The following is a 27,991-nucleotide window of genomic DNA, read 5'->3' as shown; positions in this document are numbered from 1 at the left end:
GAACCAAAAAAATTCAAAAGTTCAAAATATGTCCGACAGATGGCGTTTCATCTGATCAGAATAGCAATAATTAGCATAACAATGTAAGACAAAGCAAAGATGATGTTCTTTACAGGAACAAAACCAGAATCACGCATTTCCTCGAAGGAAAAAGGCCCGATAACGGTAGATGTGGTAAATCCAACCCATACCGTGACATTCTCGTCGTGCAGTGGAGTTTCCACGACAGTTCTAGGATTTTCGGTAGCCCAAATTCTGCAGTTGTGGGCGTTGACAGACCCTCGGAGCGTGAAATGAGCTTCGTCGGTCCACAACACGTTACTCAACCAAGCGTCATCTTCCGCCATCTTTTGAAACGGCCACACCGCAAATGCCCTCCGCTTCACTAAATCGCCAGGTAACAGTTCATGATGCCGATGGATTTTGTACGGATAGCATCGGAGGGTACGCCTAAGTGCCAACCAAACAGTAGTGTATGGAATGCCGGTGCGACGTGCGACTGCACGAGCGCTGACTTCCACGTGCATAGACGAACCCGCTACAGTCTCCATTTCTTCCTGAACTGTCTCAGCAGCATTACGCCTTGTGCTCGGTCGGCCACTACGGTGTCCATCGTCTAAACAACCCGTGACTTCGAACTTCGAAATAATTCTCTCCACAGCTGTATTTGTCAACGGACCTTTACCCGTGCAAATCCCCTTCCTATGGCTATAGGATCGTAACGCTGAACTAGCACATTCCCCATTCTGATAACACAGCTTCACTAAAAGCGTCTTTTCAGGTAACGTCAACATGCTGCGACTACTAGCGCATCTGATTCTCTCTCTCAATACAGCTCCTTTTATACACGATTGTCATGCGCAGTCACTGACGTTTTGCTGTCCAGCGCCATCTGTCGGACATTTTGTGAACTTCGTTTTTTTTGGGTTCTAATAAAACCCCATGTCATTCCAAGCATGTGTGTCAATTTTTACCTCTCTATATACATTATTCCGTGGTTTATTAAGTTTTCAAATTAATACTGACTTTTGGATCACCCGGTACTTTCGAGTCTTTGTTCGAAGTCTACGTTTATTACTGGAAGTAATATCAACAAAATAACCGAAAATCGATTGTTTCAGAAATCGATTATTTTGGTTGGTTTTAACAGTGAGTGGTTGCCTCAAGACGAAAAGAACAGACGTAACCGATAACCGGTTGCCTGAGGGCCATCCCTAGGGTCAGAACGAAATCCTTACAAGAATCCCTTGATAGGATACGCACTATAAGTATATCATTTAAAAAGTGTCGAGTAAAAGCATAGGTAACGAGATGAAACAGCTTACTCCATATTCCTAATAATGCACATCTTCAGATGGCTAACTTTTCCTGTTACACTAATCAATTTTCCAGAAGCAGGCTTCCCGCTTCTGCAGGATCTTCCCGAGAACATCTTTCTGTCTGGCTTTCGTCCTTATACCTTTGAGCATTGTCATCAAAAGGCATAAGGAGCAAAGAAAAACGAAACGCCGTAATAGGAGATTATTACTGTAGCAGGATCTTATTACTGTGACAGACGGCATGCCCCTGGTGATCTGGGGAAGTTATCCACAAACAGGTAATGACTTCGAGATAAAGCTTTTTAAAAGTATTTGTGACTGTTTAATTTGTCGGAAACTGACTTTCTGAACCCGTAACTGTGTACAAAATAAAGGTTGACTCTTACCGAGAAGACAACAGCAACCAGATACTTTTTACAATGATATTTATTTATTTAATTAGCGCCTTTACCGGTTTCGAACGAGAAGGTTCGTCTTCAGACGGCTAGTTCACGTTACGATACATTTAACATTAGCTTTCAGTTTTTGTTTCTCCATAGGAGATTTCATCATTTACATGCTATCATGTGTAGTGCCGACGTATGGAGAAGGCGGTGTAACGTTATGAGAATGTTTTCGTGGTTAAGGTGTGGTCTCCTTATTGGACTTAACAAAATGCTAAATGCGGGACGATATGAACACTGTGTACTGCCTGCAGTAGATGGACAGTTCGGAGGAGCCGGCCGCTGTGGCCGAGAGGTTCTAGGCGCTTCAGTCTGCAACCGCGCGACTGCTACTGTGGCAGGTTCGAATCCCGCCTCGGGCATGGAAGTGTGTGATGTTCTGAGGTTAGTTAAGTAGTCCTAAGTTCTACGGGACTCAGATGTCCCATAGTGCTCACAGCCACTTGAACCATTTGAATTCTTCGGTGATGATTGTTTACATTAGCATAACAATGCATGCTGGCATAGAAGCACCGTCTGTGAGGCAATGGTTTGTGGGTAGTGGAGAGGCCTGTACAGAGTACCCACCTGGACCCAATGAAACAAGTTTGGGATGAGTTAGAACGTCGACCTCGCTCCAAACCCTAGCGTCGATCATCGCTACCTTATCTGCCTTCGGCTCTTGAGGAAGAATGGGCTGTGATTCCTCCACAGACATACAGATATCACACTGAAAGTGTATCCAGCAGAGTTCATAAAGGGAAAGGGAGGACACGCTCTGTATTAACGACCACTAAAAGGTGACTCGATACTTTTCATATGATAGCATGCTTGCAAAGAGCAGGGAAATGGAGGATTCGTACAGTTGTTTACTCATACGTCGTGTTCTATAAATGCTGTCATGGAGCGAGCCCTCAGGAATGCGTAACAAGTCAAGTTATACACTGAAGAGCCAAACAGACTGGTACGCATGCCTAGTATTGGGTAGGGCCCCCGGGAGCACGCAGAAGTGCCGCAACACGACCTGGCATGGACTCGGCTAATGTCTCAAGCAGTGATACCATGAATCCTGCAGGGCTGTCCAGAAATTCGCAAGAGTACGAGTGGGTGGAGATCTCTTCTCAACATCACGTTGCAAGCCATCCCAGATATGCTCAATAATGTTCATGTCTTGCTGGTCTCTTGGCTCACGGAAGTGTTTAAATTCAGAAGAGTGTTTCCGGAGCCACTCTGTAGCAATTCTGCACGTTTGGGATGACGCATTGTCCTGCTGGAACTGCCCAAGTCCGTCACAATGCGCAATGGACATGACTGGATACAGGTGATGAGACAGGACGCTTACGTGCGTGTCGCCTGTCAGAGTCGTATCTAGTCGTATCAGGGGTCTCATATCACTCCAACTGCACACGCCCCACACCATTATAGACCCTCCACCAACTTTAACAGTCCCCTGCTGACATGCAGTCCATCCGCTCGATACAATTTGAAACGATACTCGTCCGACCAGGCAACATGTTTCCAGTCATCAACAGTCCAATGTCGGTGTTGACTGGCCCTGGCGAGACCTAAAGCTTTGTGTGGTGCAGTCATCAAGGGTACACGAGTGGGCCTTCGGCTCCGAAAGCCCGATCGATGATGTTACGCTGAATTGTTCGCACGCTGGCACTTGTTGATGGGCCAGCACTGAAATCTGCACCAATTTGCGGAACTTTTGCACTTCTGTCACATTGGACGACTCTCTTCAGCCGTCTTTGCTCCTGTTCTTGCAGGATCTTTTTCTGGCCGCAGCGATGTCGGAGATTTGATGTTTTAGCAGATTCCGGATATTCACGGTATACGACTGAAATGCTCGTGCAGGAAAATCGTCACTTCATTGCTGTCTCGGAGATACTGTCTCCCATCGCTCATGTGCTGACTATAACACCATGTTCAGACTCACTTAAATCTTGATAACCTGCCACTGTAACAGTAGTAACCGATCTAACAACTGTGCCAGACACTTGTTGTCCTATGTAGGCATTGCCGACCGCTGCGCCGTATTCTGCCTGTTTACATATCTCTGTATTTGAATATGCATGCCTATACCAGTTTATTTGGCGCATCAGTGTACATTAACAGCTATGCAGACTTCTTCCATACAGTCAATGGAGAGCGAAAACTAGAGTTTATCACACTCAGTGATAATTACGGCAGTTACTTCGAGATTACTGTACGTACAGGGTCTATTAGAAAAAGCGAGGGCTGTCAATCATTAAAAATGTATATTTTGTTTGAAAAAAGTTTATTTGGCAGTTTTTCTTTTCCAAAGACCTACTTCTCTTTTCCGCGTAATCGCCATTCACTGTATCTGCCACTGTATGTGTTTTCCTGATTTTAATTCAGGACTTCGTTAAAGTTTTCGGCTATTGGGAGAGTGAAAGATGTTCTGTATGTTAGTTATGCCCTTGACTATTGAACCATGTGCCTAGACGAGCCTGCGTACGTGTTCCTCTATATAACCAGTGTTTCAAAATGAATATCGCGGTTTTAAGGCTTGGTAGCACTTATTACAGTCAAATTACAATTATAAATGTTACATCAAATGAAAGAGGAACTGAAACAGTTTTGTGTTGAATGTGACTACCATTCGCCACACGGCACTCATAGAGACGATAGGCGAGTTCTTCTCAAACCTTGATCAGTGTGTCTGGAGCAATTGTCGCAAAAACTTGTTCAGTCCTTTTCCTGAAATCGGCTAGATCTTATGGTAGCGGAGACACATACACATGATCTTTTATGAACCCCCAGAGGTAAAAATCACTTGGCGTCAGATCGTGTGTGGATGTGGAGGCCCTGCGAAACAAACTGTCATTCGGCCCCTTGTGGGCGATCCCGCGGTCTGGCACACCGATGTTTAACCAGCCGCGTACTGAGTTATGCCAGTGAGGCGACGCACCATTTTGCTGCCAAAGACAGTTATGTGGCTCAGCTCTTTCCGATTGAGGAAACAGTGTTAGTTGTAGCGCACAAAGCTTAGAATCACCACTCACAGCTGCTTCACTGAAAAAAAAGCCCCATAAACTTTCGCCCCGGGGGATGGCACCCAAGACAGTCAATTCAGTCGAGTCTCTTTGCAACAGTACCATCTCGTCGTGATTTTCTGACGCCCTGTGGAGCACATTATGTGTTTTCTTATTTCCACTTGGGTGAAATGTCGATTCATCACTAAAGACGTCACGGTCCAGGAAATCTTCGGTGATCATGCGGCAACGTTTCGTTTGTACATTTGGCACGTAAATCGTACCGTGTAGTACATGCTCAGGCGCGCTGGTGTTTCAGTAGGTCTTTCATGTGATGTATTTTTATAAACTGAAGAACGAAAGAAACTGGTATAGGCATGCGTATTGAAATACAGAGATATGCAAACAGAGCGAATACGGCGGTGCGATCGGCAATGCCTATGTAAGACAACAAGTGTCTGGCGCAGTTGTCAGATCGGTTACTGCTGCTACAATGGCAGCTTATCAAGATTTAAGTGAGTTCCAACGTGGTATTATAGTCGGCGCACGACTGATGGGACACAGCATCTCCGAGGTGGAGATGAAGTGACGATTTTCCCGTACGACCATTTCACGAGTGTACCGTGAATATCAGGAATCCGGTAAAACATCAAATCTCCGACATCGCTGCGGCCGGAAAAAGATCCTGGAATTTATTTGTGGTTGGCCAGTGAATTTGTTTTTCACGTGCTCGTATTCAAGTAACGTTTAGAGCCATTTTGCGTTAGCTGAACCAAACGGAGCTGCAATACTGGCAGTTAGTTTCACACATCCGAAAATCATTCAAGTTAAAACAATCTAAGCAGTAAGTTAATCCTGAGGACAGAAGGACAGCACAGTGGCAGTCCAGCGGGAATCAATACACTATCGCTTAGACGGTAATGAAAAAGCGGATTTTCTAGTTAGAAAGGGCACAACAGTTAAACAGACTGGAAGAACTGACATGTCGTGTTTTGCAATGAAACGCATTATCAACAATATTAAAACAGTCCAATACAATTTCGTGTCAATAGCAGCCTACGGACCAAGAAGAGAAGCAGTAACCATATTCTACTTCACTAGCGGACAGGACTATTTGACCTTGGCCGCCGACGCTGCCGTGTCTGGAATGTGTTCTATTCACATATTTGGTTCGATCGTGAACAAAGAACATTTGAAAGAGTGTACAAAATTAAGCGATTGTAATTCATACTTGACAAAACTGTACTGTGAAGAAATGTTCAAATGTGTGTGAATTCCTAAGGGACCAAACTGCTGAGATCATCGAATATTGTGAAGAAGGAAGGTGAATGACAGTACGTCATGTGCCAGAAAATTAAAATAATAATGCCACAGCTGAACTGGCCTTACTTCAGCTGTGCCATCAGTTTCGTTACTAACATTCTGTTTCTGATTCATCTCTTGAGATACAAATACAAACCTATAAAAGTGCAAAAATATTTGTTTACTAGCAAAATTTTCTCTCTGTTTCCCGATATTAAGTTACGTGCCAACCTAACTGCAGAAATATGTTTGTACCAATTATAAGATTCTGTTTCTTTTTCCACACTCAATTTTTTAAAATTTCTTAATCTTGCGAAATTTACATCTTACCATTTCGCATGCTGTCTGTAAGGTTTCCAGACAGTTTTGTTTAGTCCAGCATATCTCAACATATCCTTATCACTGTTTGTTTGATACGTTCGGCTGCCACTGAATTAGCCAGTACTGTTCTGAGTGCACTGGATTCACACTCAGGAGGACAGAAGTTCGGGTGTGTAACTAGCCACGGGGAATAATTTTTTCTCTGGTTCCTGCAACTTGTTTGAGGCAAATGTCAGGATGGTTGCTTTGACATAGACGTGACCCAAGTCCTTCCCAATCCTTCCGACCAGAGCTTCTGCTCCAGCTCTGACTTTGTTGGTGTTGGTGCGTTATAAACTAGTCCTCCTTCCTCACCAATTTTTCTTTGATACGAGGGCGTGATAAAAGTAACACGTTCAATTTTTTAATGTGAAAACTCTTTAAAGCTTTTTAAAGAGAAGAAACTTTATTAACATTCTACATGTCCACCTATTTGTCTCTCAACACAGTCACCCTGGAGAAGGGTACTTCGTGTACGAGTGTCACCTCCCCCTTTGCTGTTCCAGTCGCGTGTGGTTCGCGGGAAGAACGATTCCTGGTGAGCTTGCGCGTGGACTCGAATCTCTCTAACTTTACCTTCGTGGTCTTTCAGCGAGATATGCGTAGGACGAGGCAATATACTGGTTGAGTCTCCTCGTTCTTGGGACGTACGCTCTACATCTACATCTACATTGATACTCCGCAAGCCACCCAGCGGTGTGTGGCGGAGGGCACTTTACGTGCCACTGTCATTACCTCCCTTTCCTGTTCCAGTCGCGTATGGTTCGCGGGAAGAACGACTGTCTGAAAGCCTCCGTGCGCGCTCTAATCTCTCTAATTTTACATTCGTGATCTCCTCGGGAGGTATAAGTAGGGGGAAGCAATATATTCGATACCTCATCCAGAAACGCACCCTCTCGAAACCTGGCGAGCAAGCTACACCGCGATGCAGAGCGCCTCTCTTGCAGAGTCTGCCACTTGAGTTTATTAAACATCTCCGTAACGCTATCACGGTTACCAAATAACCCTGTGACGAAACGCGCCGCTCTTCTTTTGATCTTCTCTATCTCCTCCGTCAGACCGATCTGGTACGGATCCCACACTGATGAGCAATACTCAAGTATAGGTCGAACGAGTGTTTTGTAAGCCACCTCCTTTGTTGATGGACTACATTTTCTAAGCACTCTCCCAATGAATCTCAACCTGGTACCCGCCTTACCAACAATTAATTTTATATGATCATTCCACTTCAAATCGTTCCGCACGCATACTCCCAGATATTTTACAGAAGTAACTGCTACCAGTGTTTGTTCCGCTATCATATAATCATACAATAAAGGATCCTTCTTTCTATGTATTCGCAATACATTACATTTGTCTATGTTAAGGGTCAGTTGCCACTCCCTGCACCAAGTGCCTATCCGCTGCAGATCTTCCTGCATTTCGCTACAATTTTCTAATGCTGCAACTTCTCTGTATACTACAGCTTCATCCGCGAAAAGCCGCATGGAACTTCCGACACTATCCACTAAGTCATTTATATATATTGTGAAAAGCAATGGTCCCATAACACTCCCCTGTGGCACGCCAGAGGTTACTTTAACGTCTGTAGACGTCTCTCCATTGATAACAACATGCTGTGTTCTGTTTGCTAAAAACTCTTCAATCCAGCCACACAGCTGGTCTGATATTCCGTAGGCTCTTACTTTGTTCATCAGGCGACAGTGCGGAACTGTATCGAACGCCTTCCGGAAGTCAAGAAAAATAGGATCTACGTGGGAGCCTGTATCTAATATTTTCTGGGTCTCATGAACAAATAAAGCGAGTTGGGTCTCACACGATCGCTGTTTCCGGAATCCATGTTGATTCCTACATAGTAGATTCTGGGTTTCCAGAAATGACATGATACGCGAGCAAAAAACATGTTCTAAAATTTTATAACGGTGGGCCACATCGTGATGTGGAATGCTTCCCTAACAGCGTCTGCCGAAGGAGTTGGCTGAGCACCTACGTGACGCTTTCGCGCTCGTTAAGTAAACCTGTAACGAAATGTGCTGTTCTTTTTTGTATCCTCCCTATTTCCTCTTTCTTCTCAGTCTGGCGTCTGCCTTCTTCTTCTCACGGAATTACAGCCCTGTTTGGATTTTAGCATCATCAACAAGTTTCCTCCATTTTGCCCTCTCCAGCGCGGCTCTCCGCCATCCTCGCACTCTGAGAAATTATATATCTTCTTCCACATCAGCTGTCCATCATTTTCGTGGCCTTCTTCTCTGCCTTCTTCCGATTGGCCTCCATTCAAAAATCTTTTTAGTTGTTCTTCCAGTATCCATCCTGAGAACGTATTCAACCCAGGCTATTCTTATACTTTTTATAATATCAGGCTGTCCAGCTCAGTTTTCGTCCTAGATCTTCAGAAACCATTATTATCCTGAACTGCCGCACAGATCTTTGAGCTGCTGCTCATCAACACTCGTTAGCGACCATGTTTTGCATCCGTGGGTTACAACTGGCCTGATCATGACCTTATATAGTGGTATCTGCAGCTGTCAATATACAATACTGGCCATTAAAATTGCTACACCACGAAGATGAGGTGCTACAGACGAGAAATTTAACCGACAGGAAGAAGATGCTGTGATATGCAAATGATTAGATTTTCAGAGCATTCACACAAGGTTGGCGCCGCTGGCGACACCTAGAACGTGCTGACATGAGGAAAGCTTCCAACCGATTTCTCATACACAAACAGCAGTTGACCGGCGTTGCCTGGTGAAACGTTGTTGTGATGCCTCGTGTGAGGAGCAGAAATGCGTACCATCACGTTTCCGACTTTGATAAAGGTCGGATTGTAGCCTATCGCGATTGCGGTTTATCGCATCGCGACATTTGCTGCTTGCGTTGGTCGAGATCCAATGCTGTTAGCAGGATATGGAATCGGTGCGGAACGCCGTGCTGGATCCCAACGGCCTCGTATCACTAGCAGTCGAGATGACGGGCATCTTATCCGCATGGCTGTAACGGATCGTGCAGCCACGTCTCGATCCCTGAGTCAACAGATGGGGACGTTTGCAAGACAACAACCATCTGCACGAACAGTTCGACGACGTTTCCAGCAACATAGACTATCAGCTCGGAGACCGTGGCTGCGGTTACCCTTGATACAGAGAGGAGCGCCTGCGATGGTGTACTCGACGACGAACCTGGGTGCACGAATGGCAAAACGTCTTTTTTTTCGGATGAATCCAGGTTCTGTTTACAGCATCACGATGGTCGCATCCGTGTTGGGCGACATCGCGGTGAACCCACATTGGAAGCTCGTATTCGTCATCGCCATACTGGTGTATCACCCGGCGTGATGGTATGGGGTGCCATTGGTTACACGTCTCGGTCACCTCTTGTTCGCATTGACGCCACTTTGAACAGTGGACGTTACATTTCAGATGTTTTACGACCCGTGGCTCTATCCTTCATTCGATCCCTGTGAAACCCTACATTTAAGCAGGATAATGCACGACCGCATGTTGCAGGTCCTGTACTGGCCTTTCTCGATACAGAAAATGTTCGACTGCTGCCCTGGCCAGCACATTCTCCAGATCTCTCACCAATTGAAAACGTCTGGTCAGTGGTGGCCTAGCAACTGGCTCGTCACAAAACGCCAGTCACTACTCTTGATGAACTGTGGTATCGTGTTGAAGCTGCATGGGCAGCTGTACCTGTACACGCCATCCAAGGTCTGTTTGACTTCATGTCGAGGCGTATCAAGGCCGTTATTACGGCCAGAAGTGGTTGTTCTGGGTACTGATTTCTCAGGATCTATGCACCCACATTGCGTGAAAATGTAATCACATGTTAGTTCTAGTATAATATATTTGTCCAATGAATACCCGTTTATCATCTGCATTTCTTCTTTGTGTAGCAATTTTAATGGCGATCAGTGTAATAACCTAGACGCCAACGATGTGGAAGCATCCATTACCACTTAGGATTCGAAGTTATATTTCAGTTGACAGGGAATTTGTGCTGTTAATATTAGACCCCAGATAGTCAAAGTTTTGCACATGTTCAAAATTGGAACCGTCTGCTGGTAGTGTATCCAAGTTATTAATCTCCTTCCTGGCGAAATTCATGTACTTACTATTTGTTTCATTTATAGAAAGGCCTCTAGGTTCTGTGGCTTCTTTCAGCTCGCATATTGTCCTTTCTACTGATACCCTTCTTCTATTAATAACTGCTACGTCATCAGCATGTGCGCATACCTGAGTCGACTTTGTGCCTACGTAAACAGATATCTGAAGGTTCTATATGTCTGCTTCAAGAGTCAAATTGAAAAGCATTGTAGACAGTGCGTCCCCTTGTCTGACTCCTTTACTAATGGTAAACCAATTGCTCAGTTCTCTATGCACTTGGTCTGCAGCCTTGGAACCAGTCAATGTTGCTTGAATAAGTGAGACATACTTCGGTGGTACACCAAGCAGCAGCATATCATTTAGCATTTGTAATCGTGACTATCAAAGGCCTGCTTGAAGTCTACGTAAAGGTTATGATGCTCAGTGTTATACTCATATGCCTTTGCATGTACACTCCTGGAAATGGAAAAAAGAACACATTGACACCGGTGTGTCAGACCCACCATACTTGCTCCGGACACTGCGAGAGGGCTGTACAAGCAATGATCACACGCACGGCACAGCGGACACACCAGGAACCGCGGTGTTGGCCGTCGAATGGCGCTAGCTGCGCAGCATTTGTGCACCGCCGCCGTCAGTGTCAGCCAGTTTGCCGTGGCATACGGAGCTCCATCGCAGTCTTTAACACTGGTAGCATGCCGCAACAGCGTGGACGTGAACCGTATGTGCAGTTGACGGACTTTGAGCGAGGGCGTATAGTGGGCATGTGGGAGGCCGGGTGGACGTACCGCCGAATTGCTCAACACGTGGGGCGTGAGGTCTCCACAGTACATCGATGTTGTCGCCAGTGGTCGGCGGAAGGTGCACGTGCCCGTCGACCTGGGACCGGACCGCAGCGACGCACGGATGCACGCCAAGACCGTAGGATCCTACGCAGTGCCGTAGGGGACCGCACCGCCACTTTCCAGCAAATTAGGGACGCTGTTGCTCCTGGGGTATCGGCGAGGACCATTCGCAACCGTCTCCATGAAGCTGGGCTACGGTCCCGCACACCGTTAGGCCGTCTTCCGCTCACGCCCCAACATCGTGCAGCCCGCCTCCAGTGGTGTCGCGACAGGCGTGAATGGAGGGACGAATGGAGACGTGTCGTCTTCAGCGATGAGAGCCGCTTCTGCCTTGGTGCCAATGATGGTTGTATGCGTGTTTGGCGCCGTGCAGGTGAGCGCCACAATCAGGACTGCATACGACCGAGGCACACAGGGCCAACACCCGGCATCATGGTGTGAGGAGCGATCTCCTACACTGGCCGTACACCACTGGTGATCGTCGAGGGGACACTGAATTGTGCACGGTACATCCAAACCGTCATCGAACCCACCGTTCTACCATTCCTAGACCGGCAAGGGAACTTGCTGTTCCAACAGGACAATGCACGTCCGCATGTATCCCGTGCCACCCAACGTGCTCTAGAAGGTGTAAGTCAACTACCCTGGCCAGCAAGATCTCCGGATCTGTCCCCCATTGAGCATGTTTGGGACTGGATGAAGCGTCGTCTCACGCGGTCTGCACGTCCAGCACGAACGCTGGTCCAACTGAGGCGCCAGGTGGAAATGGCATGGCAAGCCGTTCCACAGGACTACATCCAGCATCTCTACGATCGTCTCCATGGGAGAATAGCAGCCTGCATTGCTGCGAAAGGTGGATATACACTGTACTAGTGCCGACATTGTGCATGCTCTGTTGCCTGTGTCTATGTGCCTGTGGTTCTGTCAGTGTGATCATGTGATGTATCTGACCCCAGGATTGTGTCAATAAAGTTTCCCCTTCCTGGGACAATGAATTCACGGTGTTCTTATTTCAATTTCCAGGAGTGTATTTGCCTCAACACAAATCTCTGTTTTTGGCGTATTAGGCCGAAATCCCCACTGATATTCCCCCAGGAATCTCTTCTGTATATGGTGCTAACCTGTTGTAGTTAATACTAGAGACGTTCATGTAGGTTACATTCAGCAGGGTAATTCCTCGGTAATTTGAACAGCGGGTCTTGTCTCCTTTCTTGTGTATTGGCTGAACTGCAAAATGGTTCAAATGGCTCTGAGCACTATGGGACTTAACATCTGAGGTCATCAGTCCCCTAGACGTAGAACTACTCAAACCTAATTAACCTAAGGACATCGCACACATCCATGCCCTAAGCAGGAGTCAAACCTGCGACCGCAGCGGCAGCGCGGTTCCAGACTGAAGCGCCTAGAACCGCTCGTCCACAGCGGCCGGCGCTGAATTAAACCTAAGGTCTATTCTTCTGGGATTCTTTCTTGATTCCATATCAACTTAATGAGGATCCTCCCTGTTTCCTCTATCTTCTTCTCAGTCTGGCATTCTCTTTACTAACGAATGACTGTATATGGTCGTCCCATGTCAAAGCGGTCCGTACCCATGTTGGTAGACATCCTACCATACTGAAGAGTAGTATACAAATATTGCTCGAACAAGTGTTTTGTAAGCCACTTCCTTTGTGGATATACTACATTTCCTGAGGATTCTTCCAATAAATCTCAGTCTGGCATCTGCCTTACTCTCAATCATATATGATCGTCCCACTTCAGACCGATCTGCATAGATGTTGGCAGATATTTTATGGAAGTAACAGCTTCCAGTGAATGTTCTGCAGTTTTGAAATCATGCACTAAAGTGTATTTCTGTCTACAGGGTGGTCCATTGATCGTGACAGCGCCAAATATCTCACGAAATAAGCGTCAAACGAAAAAACTACAAAGAACGAAACTTGTCTAGCTTGAAGGGGGAACCCAGATGGCGCTATGGTTGGCCCTCTAGATGGTGCTGCCATAGGTCAAACGCATATCAACTGCGTTTTTTTTTAATAGGAACCCCCATTTTTTATTACGTATTCGTGTAGTACGTAAAGAAATATGACTGTTTTAGTTGGACCATTTTTTCGCTTTGTGATAGATGGCGCTGCAATAGTCACAAACATATGGCTCACAATTTTAGACGAACAGTTGGTAACAGGTAGGTTTTCTAAATTAAAATACACAACATAGGTACGTTTGAACATTTTATTTCGGTTGTTCCAATGTGATACACCTACCTTTGTGAACTTATCATTTCTGAGAACGCATGCTGCTACAGCGTGATTACCTGTAAATACCACATATAATGCAATAAATGCTCACTATGATGTCGTCAACCTCAGTGCATTTGGCAATACGTGTAACGACATTCCTCTCAACAGTGAGTAGTTCGCCTTCCGTAATGTTCGCACATGCACTGAAAATGCACTGACGCATGTTGTCAGGTGTTGTCGGTGGATCACGACAGTAAATATCCTTCAATTTTCGCCACAGAAAGAAATCCGGGGATGTCAGATCCGGTGAACGTGCGGGCGATGGTATGGTGCTTCGACGACCAATCCACCTGTCATGAAATATGCTATTCAATACCGCTTCAAATGCGAGCTATGTGCCGGACATCCATCACGTTGGAAGTACATCGCCATTCTGTCATGCAGTGAAATATCTTGAAGTAACATCGGTAGAACATTACGTAGGAAATCAGCATACATTGCACCATTTAGATTGCCATGGATGAAATGGGGGCCAATTATCCTTCCTCCCATAATGCCGCACCATACATTAACCTGCCAAGGTCGCTGATGTTCCACTTGTCGCAGCCATCGTGGATTTTCCGTTGCCCAATAGTGCATATTATGCCGGCTTACGTTACCGCTGTTGGTGAATGACGCTTCGTCAATAAATAGAACGCGTGCAAATAATCTGTCATCGTGCCGTATTTTCTCTTGTGCCCAGTGGCAGAACTGTACACGACGTTCAAAGTCGTCGTCATGCAATTCCTGGTGCATAGAAATATGGTACGGGTGCAATCGATGTTCATGTAGCATTCTCAACACCGACGTTTTTGAGATTCCCGATTCTCGCGCAATTTGTCTGCTACTGATGTGTGGATTAGCCACGACAGCAGCTAAAACACCTACTTGGGCATCTTCATTTGTTGCAGGTCGTGGTTGACGTTTCACATGTGGCTGAACACTTCCTGCTTCCTTAAGCAACGTAACTATCCGGCGAACGGTCCGGACACTTGGATGATGTCCAGGATACTGAGCAGCATAAATAGCACACTCCCGTTGGGCATTTTGATCACAATAGCCATACATCAACACGATATCGACCTTTTCCGAAATTGGTAAACGGTCCATTTTAACACGGGTAAGGTATCACGAAGCAAATACCATCCGCACTGGCGTAATGTTTGTGATACCACGTACTTATACGTTTGTGACTATTACAGTTCCATCTGTCACATAGAGGAAAAAGTGGTCCAACTAAAACATTCATATTTGTTGACGTACTATGCGAATAAGTAATAAAAAATGGTGGTTCCTGTTTAAAAAAAAACGCAGTTGATATCCGTTTGACCTATGGCAGCGCCATCTAGGGGGCCAACCATAGCGCCATCTGGTTTCATCCTTCAAGCTAGACGAGTTTCGTTCTTTGTAGTTTTTTCGTTTGATGCTTATTTCGTGAGATAATTGGCCCGGTCACGATCAATGGAACACTCTGTATATGCGTTACATTTGTTTATTTCGGGGGTCAATTGTCAGTCACAGCACAAATCGTCTGCAGTTCTTGTTGCATTTCAATAGAAATTTCTCGTGCTGCGACTTCCCTGTACAGTACCATCCGCAAAAAGCCTCATGGAACTTGTAGATTCTTGTACCGTGGGGAAGTCAGGCAGAGGGTGTTATGGCGTGGCCGGTATTCTGTTTCCACAACACAAATGCACACGTGGATTAACACGGTTCTTTATTTACTTGTACTGGATACTTGATCAGAGTCCATGTGTTGTGGCACAAGCTCATCGTTAACAGCCCTCTAGCAGACAATATCGGTAGTCTTGCTATAGTCACCAATCTGATTGCTATGTACCGTCGTAACTTGTGATGCGCTCTGCAAATAACTGGCAGACACCCAACTGCAAGTTTGAGTCACTACAGCCTTCCGGTCCGTGTGGGCAGCCTAAATACTTGCTTTCGAGATGGTGCTGCCGGCATGTTGCATGTCGGCGTGTCTCTGGCCTCTCCCATGATAGGCGAGCTTGATCCAGGGCCTACTATCGATCTACGCGCTGGATCTATGGCGACTGGTGTGCTGGGGACAGCTTACGCCAGCACAGAACTTGCGACGTTATTTGCTATATCATTTATGTACAGAGTACTACAAAATGATACCGACAATTTTCGGTCGGATGTAGAGGCTATTGTGAAGAACAAATCGAGGACAGTAACCCATGTCTGGGAACGCTTTCCAACAGCGCTACAGAGCATCAGAGTTGTAGGCGCTAGCTCCTGGCATTAGGCCACCCCTGCAGCAGACTTGTCCCCTACAAATGTGATATTCCGTCGTCTCAGTGGATGACGACGGTTTTGGACACATGTTTCCACCTGCAGTCTATTTTTCTCCTCTGTACGGAAAAACACTGGCGATTTCACTAGTTTCCAGGAGACAAATAAAGTGCGGATGGAAACCTTTGTCTGAAACCGTCGTCCACTGAGGCAGGAGAACATCGCATTGACAGGAGACAATTCCTGCCTACGCAGCAGCTTCTCCACTGCATATCGGGACATTCAGTCGTAAACAAGCCGTAAACACTGAACAGTAAACAACCTTACAAGGCGTCCCGCCTACTGCCGTCAGCAGACAAAGTCACGTTTGCTGCCAAAGGAGTGGCGTAGCGTTAGGCGCCAGCGTCTATAACTTCGACACTCTTGTAGCCTCGTTGGATGACGTTTGCAATAACGGGTTCCTGTTATCAGTTTCTTTCTCAAGTTACTACCTACAACTCCTCGAAGTTATGTAGCTACCTTTTTTACCATTGTGTGCATCTTGTGAAAAGTAAATGTCCTATAACACTCCCTTGAGACACATTCGAAGTTACTTTTACATCTAAAGATTTCTCTCGATCAGAATGACATGCTGTGTTCTGTTTGCTAGAAACTCTTCAGTCCAGTCACACAGTTACTCTGATGTTCCATACGCTCGTATTTAGTTCATTAGTTGGCAGTGTGCAACTGTACAAAATACCTTTAGCAAGTGAAGGAACACATCATCTACCTAGACTCTGTATCAACTACTTCTATGTATCGTGGACGAACAAAGCGAGCTGGTTTCACACTACTGTTGTTTTCGAAACCGATGTTGGTTACTATAAACGAGATTTTCGGTCTGCAGAAATGACATAAAATGTGAGCATCGAACAAGTTCCAAAATTCTTCAACAGGCCGACGTCAGAGATCTAGATTCGACTACCCTTCTTGAAAATGTGAATGACCTGTCCTTTTTTCCAATCATTACGAATGGTTCGCTCTTCACTGCTGCGGGAAGAGTGGCAAGTTACTTTGCATACTATCTGTAGAATCGAATTTCTCCAAACGAGAGACCAATTTGTTGCTGCCGACTCTGTACAGTGTTAGACTGTTTGACTTTGTTGACAGAACCACATCCTCACCTCTACTTCCACCACTTCATCACTATCAAAGTGAAGTCCTAAAAGGCGTTATTTAAGTTTTGGAAAAAGATGAAAATCGGATAGGGCCAAATCGAGACTGTGTGGAGGATGATGAATCACAGCGAACCCAATGCGTCGGATTGCTGCAGGTGGCGCAGAACTCGTGTGTGACTTGCATTGTCCTGTCGAAGGAGAGTGTGCTCCGTGTGCGGACAAACCTTTCTGCGGTTAGAATCTCGATTAAAGCGCGCTGTTCCCCAAACACCGCCACGCTACACGCCACAATTCGAAGCCCTCTAGCGGCAGATGGTTACAACTTCCACCAACGAAGTGGTAAAGTCGACCGAATAATATGCATGGCATGTCGCACCTTAACCGATACCGAATAAAAAATAAGGAGGAATTACTTTTCAGCATGTCCTCGCAGGTGCCATTATTCTCTTCCAATTTTTTGCTGTTCCTTTCATTCCTGTAAAATTTTTTATTTTCATTATGACATCCCAATATTCTTAAATTATAAATATTTCTGGTTTCCTGTCATCTTAACAGACGCATCTTTTTCTCTGTGCTCACTCACACACACACACACACACACACACACACACACACACACAGGAAAAACCTGTTTTGTACAGTGATTGCTTCAGTATTAAATCATAACTAATAATACAAATATCGCAATAAAATATTTAAAAGGTATCAGTATCGTCAAAATGTCGCAAAAACCCGCCATTTTATTAACAGATATTTGCGGAGCACTTATTCATTTCCTGCAGAACACCAGTGCTCTGTAGAACATAGTTTGAGAAACCCTGCCCTCGTATATATATATATTGTCACGTAGAAGAAAGTGTAATTAGATGAATGACGAACACTAACTTCACTTAATGAAGGTTTATTCAGCTCTTGCACATACAAGTGCGCAGAGCGAACTGACTCCGGCCAGAACACATACAGTATATATACAGCTACAGATAATTCCAGTATAATGATTCTTGACATTTGTGGATACTTGTCGAATGTACTAGAACCGAAATTAGAATTTAAAATCGTACAGTCCAGGTGAGTTGTGAACTCACGACCGTCCATGCAGCAGTCTAGTATCATAACCACTACACTATAGTGACTGTGCTACTCAGTTTCTTCTGCAACATTGCTCCTTCCTTAAGAGAACAGCGTCTCGGTTTTACGTCCTCCTAGTTCGGTAAAGAGTCATCGGGCCTGCATACTCCGACTCCTGATGACTGATTCTCGCCCTGGCCGTGATCTTCTAAGAACTTCTTTTGCCGCTACGCTCTTCGTCACCTTTCCACTTGTTGCCTGTCGCTGGAGCTTCAAATTTACACTGGTTTGCAGGATCCTTATAGGGCTTCATTCGAAGGATGTGGACCGTATCTCTGATCTTCCGTCGTCTTGTGTCGGGGTCGAAATCTTCAACTTCATAAGTAACATCAGACAACTGTCTTACAGCCTTATAAGGTCCAAAGTAGCGCCTGAGGAGTTTCTCAGAGAGAGACCAAACTTCCGAACAGGAGTGAAGATCCAGGCGAAGTTACCGGGCTGGTAGACAACAGGGCGGTGGCTCCCGTCATACCTTCGGCGATCGTTTTCTTTAGGCTGACGCGTGTGGAGTCGAGCTGACTGCCGAGCTTCCTCAGCTCTGGTTAACACATGGCCGATGTAGTCGTCGTCCACGTCATCAGGATGAACCGAAAACACACTGTGCATCGTCGTAGTCGCATCACGTCCATGCACCAGGAAAAATGGCGTAAATCCCGTGGTGTCTTGTTTGGCGGTGTTGTAGGCAAACGTCACGGAAGGTAGCACCTCACCCCAGTTTCTCTGCTCAACACTGACGAACGTTGATAGTATGTCAGCTAAGGTCTTATTAAGGCGTTCAGTAAGCCCTTTAGTTTGCGGACGGTAGGCAGTCGTCATGTGATGAGTAATGTTGCACCAATGGTTTATCTCTGTCACAAGATTCCGCTGAAAGACTTTCCCTCGATCCGTAATTAACGACCTTGGGGCACCGTGTTTTAACACAATGTCTTCCACGAGGAATTTGGCTACCTCGGATGCTTTTGTAATGGCATAGCGTGTCAGATAATTACTGCAAACAATAATCCATCTATTGCCACTAGCAGACGTTGTAAATCGTCCAAGGAGGTAAATCCCAACACTCTGGAAAGGCGTTTAAGCTGGTGGAATTGGTATGAGTCGGCCAGGTGGTTTCTGAGGAACTTCCTTTCTCCTCTGGCACTCTTGACCGTGCGACACATAGCGACGGACACTCCTAAATAAACCTGGCCAGAAAAATCTCTTGCGGATTCTATCGTATGTCTTAACAAATCCTAAATGTCCGGCCTCAGATGTGTCATGGAATTTCTGCAGAACATCTAAGCGCATGTGTTTAGGAATCACTGGCGACCCTCTTTCCAAACAGATCAAAGTTTTTCTTGCAAAGTCATCCATTAACTTCCTTAAATTGTCCTTTCATATGCTCTGGCCGATTTAAGGCAAGCATAATTTGAGATGTCTTGGCATCCTTCTTCTGCTCAGCAGAGAGATCCTGGAGTGCAGCGAGGCAGTCACTATCTTAAGTCTTGATGGTCTTGCACAGGGTTTCTTGAGAGACAGTCAGCATCTTGGTGTTTTCTTCCATTTTTGTACACTGTGGTAATGTCATACTCTTGAAGACGTAGTGCCCATCTGGCGAGTCGTCCTGTTGGATCCTTAAGCCAAAGTGAATGATGGTCTGTAACAACTGTGAATGGCCTTCCATAGAGATACTATCGAAATTTGCACATTGCCCAGATCACAGCAAGACATTCTGTTTCTGTAGTTGAGTAGGTTCTCTCGTCTTTTGTAAATGTTCTAAAAGCACATGTTATAACCTTCTCTTTTCCATCCGAAATTAACACCAGAACAGCACCGATCCCATACCCACTGTCATCTGTGTGTAGTTCTGTAGGTGCTGCCTCATCATACAGACCAAGTACAGGGTCAGTCGTCAGAGCTTTTCGGAGCACACGAAAGAATCTTGTTGATCACCACCCCAGATAAATTTAGCATCAGCTTTTAACAACTCTTGAAGTGGCCTTGCTTTGCCACAGAAGTCTGATAAAACGACGATAATAAGAATATAATCCATGGAAGCTTCTCACATCTCTAATACTTTTATGAATACGAAATTCCGTTATAGCTCTCACCTTTTCTGGATCTGGCCACACACCTTCGTTTGACACAAGGTGTCCAAGTATTTTGATTTCTTTTGCTCCAAAGACACTTTCTTGGATTAAGTTTCAGTCCGCCTTGTTGGAGACACATAATAACAGTCCTCAGTCTTTTTATACGTTCATCAAATGTCTCTGAGAACACTACAATGTCATATAAATAACAAAGACACATCGTCCACTTCAGGTGCCTTAGAAGATTAGCCACCATCCGTTCAAAAGTTGCTGGTGCATTACACGAACCGAACGGCATTAAACTCATGCAGGCCGTCAGGGGTGATGAATGCAGTTTTCTCACGATAAGCCTCATCTACTTCGATTTTCCAGTATTCCGAGTACATGTCCATGGTTGAGAAAAACTTAGCCCCCTTCAGGCAATCTAGTGTATCTTCAATTCGTGGAAGATGGTAAACGTCCTTTTCAGTTATCTTATTAAGCTTTCTGTAATCAACACAAAAGCCCCATCTACCATCCTTCTTCCTGACGAGGACCACTGGTGACCACCATGGGCTCTTCGAAGGCTGCATGATGTCATTCCTCATCATTTTCTCTACCTTGTCGCTAATTATTTGACGTTCCATTGCTAATTATAGTATATTGGTAATATAAGTGTTTTATGAAATATTATTTTAAATTTTTAAAGTAGATTTTATTTATTGTACCTTTTGTATCAGGATTGGTATGCTCTCTGGCTTATTGGTTGATGGTCTCCAGTGCTAATCCGGTGCTTCACCATCGATTTGTCTAATTTCCTCTTCACCTGTGGACTGAAGCATTGACAGAACTCTTGAAGAATGGCAAGTAGCTTCTACTGTTGTTCCTTAGTGAGATCTGGTGATAGTCAAGCTAGAAGATCTTGTAGTGGTAGCGCTAATTTCGCTCACAGACTCGGCATGGGAGGTTTCTATGACGCTCAGCTGTTCTTCAATTAACGGCTCAGTGTTTGCTACACACATGCGGCTTGGAAGGATCTGCGGTTCTTGGCGACAGTTATCTATCTACAATTCACCGAATCCGTTCTTAAACGAGACGACAGAGGCTGGGATGACCAAGTTATTTTTCAGTGGTATGCTTCTCTTACATTCCACTACAAAATCCATGGGTTTATGCACGGCATGACACGTGACAGTTACCTATCTAGTGCTGATTCCATGAATGATCACTTAATCCAGCACACATAGTCTCCACACACTCGGATGCTCATCTTCCTGTCCAGAGTATCTCATCTCGTGTAGCATTTTCTGCAACTAGCGACCATACTTCTCCGAAATGACTGAATATGATGCTCCAGAATCCACAAGAGCTTGGGATCGTCGGCCATCCATGAGGATATCGACGTAGTTTCCTATCATTTTTGTAGTAATCGACGGCAGATAATTTTTCTAATTGGCGGCCTCACCTCCAAGGAAGGTCGCACCTTTTAGTTTTCCAGGTTGCGGCGGTTAGGTGATCGGCTAGAGCAACATCCTGGTTAGTTATCCTGGGTCCTCCAGACGTCAGTCGTCCTTCGTGCCCAACCAGATCCCTCATGTGGTCTTGTAGGAACGTAACTCCGCCTGGGTCTCGTCTTTTTCACCGTTGTAAAGGGAAATGAAGGACGAGATATTGGATTCAATGTCTGTTCCACTTCCTCCCTTATGACCTCTTGAAGCGTCTCGGTTTTTTGCTCACCGTGCAATCCAAGTGCCTTCTGAATTTCCTCTCTCACTATCTGACGAAGAACACTTGTGAAATCAGTTTCTTCCTCCATCACAGACATCGATACAACGTTTGGAAGCCGTTCAAACATCTTGCGTATAATTCTTTTTTGATGCATTGTCTCGGTATACTGGGACCATTTTATGAAGTCGTCTGCTGTCGAAACGTCCTTCAGGAGTAGGGCTTGATACATGTCCTCAGCAACACCCTTCATGAGATGTGCAACCTTATCCTCCTCCTTCATTCAGCTCCAAGACGTCTTGAATGTAGGATGCTGTAGTTCCTCCTGGACGCTGTGCCCTGCACTTTAATTTCCTTCAGTCTTGCACTTCTGTCGTTGTATGTCACCGAAATACTTGCGCAGTTCCGCCTGGAATACTTGTGAACTTCTCCTCGTTGTTCTCATACCATGCTTGGTAGCGCCCTCCAAGTAGAAAAATACGTTAGACAAACACACAGTGTCACCAATTTGTTAAATTTGGCTATACGCTCATATACCTTCAGCCATTTGTTTGGATCTTGACCATCGTCACCAGAGAACCCGGAAGGATGTCTCTTTTTTTTTTTTTTGGTCATCAGTCTACTGACTGGTTTGATGCGGCCCGCCACGAATTCCTTTCCCGTGCTAACCTCTTCATCTCAGAGTAGCACTTGCAACCTACGTCCTCAATTATTTGCTTGACGTATTCCAATCTCTGTCTTCTGCTACAGTTTTTGCCCTCTACAACTCCCTCTAGTACCATGGAAGTCATTCCCCCATGTCTTAGCAGATGTCCTATCATCCTGTCCCTTCTCTTTATCAGTGTTTTCCACATATTCCTTTCCTCTCCGATTCTGCTTAGAACCTCCTCATTCCTTACCTTATCAGTCCACCTAATTTTCAACATTCGTCTATAGCACCACATCTCAAATGCTTCGATTCTCTTCTGTTCCGGTTTTCCCACTGTCCATGTTTCACTACCATACAATGCTGTACTCCAGACGTACATCCTCAGAAATTTCTTCCTCAAATTAAGGCCGGTATTTGATATTAGTAGACTTCTCTTGGCCAGAAATGCCTTTTTTTTTGCGAGTCTGCTTTTGATGTCCTCCTTGCTCCGTCCGTCATTGGTTATTTTACTGCCTAGGTAACAGAATTCCTTAACTTCATTGACCATCAATCCTGATGTTAAGTTTCTCGCTGTTCTCATTTCTACTACTTCTCATTACCTTCGTCCTTCTCCGATTTACTCTCAAACCATACTGTGTACTCATTAGACTGTTCATTCTGTTCAGCAGATCATTTAATTCTTCTTCACTTTCACTCAGGATAGCAATGTCATCAGCGAATCGTATCATTGATATCCTTTCACCTTGTATTTTAATTCCACTCCTGAACCTTTCTTTTATTTCCATCATTGCTTCCTCGATGTACAGATTGAGGAGTAGGGGTGAAAAGCTACAGCCTTGTCTTACACCCTTCTTAATACGAGCACTTCGTTCTTGATCGTCCACTCTTATTATTCCCTCTTGGTTGTTGTACAAATTGTATATGACCCGTCTCTCCCTATAGCTTACCCCTACTTTTTTCAGAATCTCGAACAGCTTGCACCATTTTATATTGTCGAACGCTTTTTCCAGGTCAACAAATCCTATGAAAGTGTCTTGATTTTTCTTTAGCCTTGCTTCCATTATTAGCCGTAACGTCAGAATTGCCTCTCTCGTCCCTTTACTTTTCCTAAAGCCAAGCTGATCGTCACCTAGCGCATTCTCAATTTTCTTTTCCATTCTTCTGTATATTATTCTTGTAAGCAGCTTCGATGCATGAGCTGTTAAGCTGATTGTGCGATAATTTTCGCACTTGTCAGCTCTTGCCGTCTTCGGAATTGTGTGGATGATGCTTTTCCGAAAGTCAGATGGTGTATCACCAGACTCATATATTCTACACACCAACGTGAATAGTCGTTTTGTTGCCACTTCCCCCAATGATTTTAGAAATTCTGATGGAATGTTATCTATCCCTTCTGCCTTATTTGACCGTAAGTCCTCCAAAGCTCTTTTAAATTCCAATTCTAATACTGGATCCCCTATCTCTTCTAAATCGACTCCTGTTTCTTCTATCACATCAGACAAATCTTCACCCTCATAGAGGCTTTCAATGTATTCTTTCCACCTATCTGCTCTCTCCTCTGCATTTAACAGTGGAATTCCCGTTGCACTCTTAATGTTACCACCGTTTCTTTTAATGTCACCATAGGTTGTTTTGACTTTCCTGTATGCTGAGTCTGTCCTTCCGACAATCATATCTTTTTCGATGTCTTCACATTTTTCCTGCAGCCATTTTGTCTTAGCTTCCCTGCACTTCCTATTTATTTCATTCCTCAGCGACTTGTATTTCTGTATTCCCGATTTTCCCGGAACATGTTTGCACTTCCTCCTTTCATCAATCAACTGAAGTATTTCTTCTGTTACCCATGGTTCCTCGCAGCTACCTTCTTTGTACCTATGTTTTCCTTCCCAACTTCTGTGATGGCCCTTTTTAGAGATGTCCATTCCTCTTCAACTGTACTGCCTACTGCGCTGTTCCTTATTGCTGTATCCATAGCGTAAGAGAACTTCAAACGTATCTCGTCATTCCTTAGTACTTCCGTATCCCTCTTCTTTGCGTATTGATTCTTCCTGACTAATGTCTTGAACTTTAGCCTACTCTTCATCACTACTATATTGTGATCTGAGTCTATATATGCTCCTGGGTACGCCTTACAATCCAGTATCTGATTTCTGAATCTCTGTCTGACCATGATGTAATCTAATTGAAATCTTCCCGTATCTCCCGGCCTTTTCCAAGTATACCTCCTCCTCTAGTAATTCTTGAACAGGGTATTCGCTATTACTAGCTGAAACTTGTTACAGAACTCAATTAGTCTTTCTCCTCTTTCATTCCTTGTCCCAAGCCCATATTCTCCTGTAACCTTTTCTTCTGCTCCTTCCCCTACAACTGCATTCCAGTCGCCCATGACTATTAGATTTTCGTCCCCCTTTACATACTGCATTACCCTTTCAATATCCTCATACAATTTCTCTATCTGTTCATCTTCAGCTTGCGACGTCGGCATGTACACCTGAACTATCGTTGTCGGTGTTGGTCTGCTGTCGATTCTGATAAGAACAACCTGGTCACTGAACTGTTCACAGTAACACACCCTCTGCCCTATCTTCCTATTCATAACGAATCCTACACCTGTTATACCATTTTCTGCTGCTGTTGATATTACCCGATACTCATCTGACCAGAAATCCTTGTCTTCCTTCCACTTCACTTCACTGACCCCTACTATATCTAGATTGAGCCTTTGCATTTCCCTTTTCAGATTTCCTAGTTTCCCTACCACGTTCAAGCTTCTGACATTCCACGCCCCGACTCGTAGAACGTTATCCTTTCGTTGATTATTCAATCTTTTTCTCATGGTAACCTCCCCCTTGGCAGTCCCCTCCCGGAGATCCGAATGGGGGACTATTCCGGAATCTTTTGCCAATGGAGAGATCATCATGACACTTCTTCAATTACAGGCCACATGTCCTGCGGATACACGTTACGTGTCTTTAATGCAGTGGTTTCCATTGCCTTCTGCATCCTCATGTCGTTGATCATAGCTGATTCTTCCGCCTTTAGGGGCAATTTCCCACCCATAGGACAAGAGAGTGCCCTGAACCTCTATCAGCTCCTCCGCCCTCTTTGACAAGGCCGTTGGCAGAATGAGGCTGACTTCTTATGCCGGAAGTCTTCGGCCACCAATGCTGATTATTTATCAAAATTTAGGCAGTGGCGGGGATCGAACCCAGAACCGAAGACGTTTTGATTATGAATCAAAGATGCTACCCCTAGACCACGGTTTCTCATGTGGTGGCAAACCTTTGCTGTCATCGTAACGTCCTCTTCTTCTTCTGTCTCCGATAGATTTCGATCTGTTGAATATGGCTTGAACTCAGGTTTCTCGCCACGTAAACGGCAGCTCTGTCGTGGCCTGATGGGAGCCACTGAGTTGTCGATAATGTGCGCAATCACAAGTTCCAATACTCAGCGTCTCCAATAGAATAATGTCACGTAGAAGAAGGGGTAATTAGATGAACACTAACTTCACTTAACGAAGGTTTATTCAGCACTTGCACATACAAGATGCGGAGTGAACTGCCTCCGGTCAGAACACATACAGTATATATACAGCTAAGAACATTCCAGTATAAGGATTTTTGACTTTTGTGGATACTTCTAAAATGCACTCGAACCGAATATAGAAATTAAAATTGTACAGTCCAGGTGAGTTTCGAACTCCAAAGTTGTTTAAGGGAGGGTTCAGGTGTTCCATAGAAAGCGAATAAATGCTTTGAAAAAACTGTTAATAGCTTAGCGCGTTTTTTCTACATTTTGATGGCGCCAGTTACTTTTTAAAATTTCATTGTGATTTCTGTGTTATTAGTTCTGATTTAAAATTAAAGTAACCACTGCATAAAACAACTTTTTCTCATTGTTAAAAATTTTATTAAATGTCGAAATAAATAGGGTGTTGCATCAAAGTGCAAAGATTCTCAAAGCGTTATGTAGAGCAAAAGTTTGGAAACTCCTAGTTTAGAGATGTCTACCGCCATATGACCCCTGTTATTTGTGGTACTAATCCTAAACTCTCTATTAGAATTTTCGTTTTTCAGCTTTTGGACTACTTTTCTGTCATTAGTATTTTGTAGTGGGACTTGCTGTAATTTACCAGTCTTTGTAGTTGTTTCTACAGATGTTTATAATATTAGTTTCAGTTCATTTATGTAATGAAAATGATTCTATTAACCATAGTAAAAGGATTAAAGAAATATTGTCTACCATACATAAATTATACTAATATACAAAATTAGGAAGGAAGATGACTGATGCTGATAATATTTATTATAATTATAAAACAATAAAAATAACAGTATGTTAAATATTAAAAAACTACAGAAAATTTGTATTAATATGATAATCTTCTCATTAAATACAAACTATAGTGCTTCTAAGATGTTATAATTTAAAGAAGAAAAAGTAAAAGTGAAACAGTTTTCAAAGCCAAGTGTTCAAAGCCAAATATTATAGAAAGATAAAACGTAAAATAATTTGAATCAGCTGCAAATTTCTTGTAAACTAGTGAATGAAAAAGAAATGATAGCAGGAGTGGTGAGAGAGGGAGACAGACAGCAATGAACATGTTATTTGAGAGGGGAACTGGAAGGAATGAAAGGGAAGAACAGAGGAATGAATAAATAATTACGAGAACGCGTTATGGAGGAAGTCCTCGAAAAACAAAGCACGAATATCGAGAAATTCTCACTGTGGTAGTTCACAAAGCGGCCGCGTGGTGCCGTCGGCGTTGGCCGCCATGATGGGGCGTCTACTCCACAGTGTCGCCGCGGTGCGGCCGCCGCCAAGAACTGCGAAGCGAGGCGCGACTCTTCCCGGCGAGCGACGAACAAAAGACGCGCGAGATGCGTCCCGGCGATACTCGACGGTAGTCACCGGCGGAACCGTTGTGTTTGTGAAGGGATGGAAGGCGCCGAGCCGAGGCGCGCCGTGAGGTGGACACGAGGGCTCTTGATTTCGACTCTGCAGGCAGCCGGTGGATGCAGAGGCGGCGAGGAGGGGACTCGTCTGTAGAGACCGCTGGCGGACGATACTCCTGCGCCCGATGAAGCTATTTCTGCACTCTTAAGGGTCGATACGGCCTGCCACAGTGTCAGGAACGCCACTGCCATGAGCAGGAAAGTACGTTTATTTCATAAGTGGGAAATCATTACGCAGTGCACATTGAGGTCTGCGTCTGTTAAATATTGGCATGAAGTCAAGCGTTTGTTATGTAGTCTTTCAAATCCACAATTTCCTGAGTATACTTACCTACTGTAGTTGCCTTATCCAGTTCTGCAGGTCTGTGGCCAAGATGATTTGAAATGACAGAGAAATATCTTGTTGACTAACAGCCTTGCCACTGTGGTGACACCAGTTCCCGC

The sequence above is a fragment of the Schistocerca serialis genome, chromosome 10 (genome assembly GCF_023864345.2).
Source record: "Schistocerca serialis cubense isolate TAMUIC-IGC-003099 chromosome 10, iqSchSeri2.2, whole genome shotgun sequence".
In the NCBI taxonomy this organism is placed as follows: domain Eukaryota; kingdom Metazoa; phylum Arthropoda; class Insecta; order Orthoptera; family Acrididae; genus Schistocerca; species Schistocerca serialis.
The sequence above is the reverse complement of the archived record's forward strand: the minus strand, read 5'-3'. Positions refer to the sequence as shown.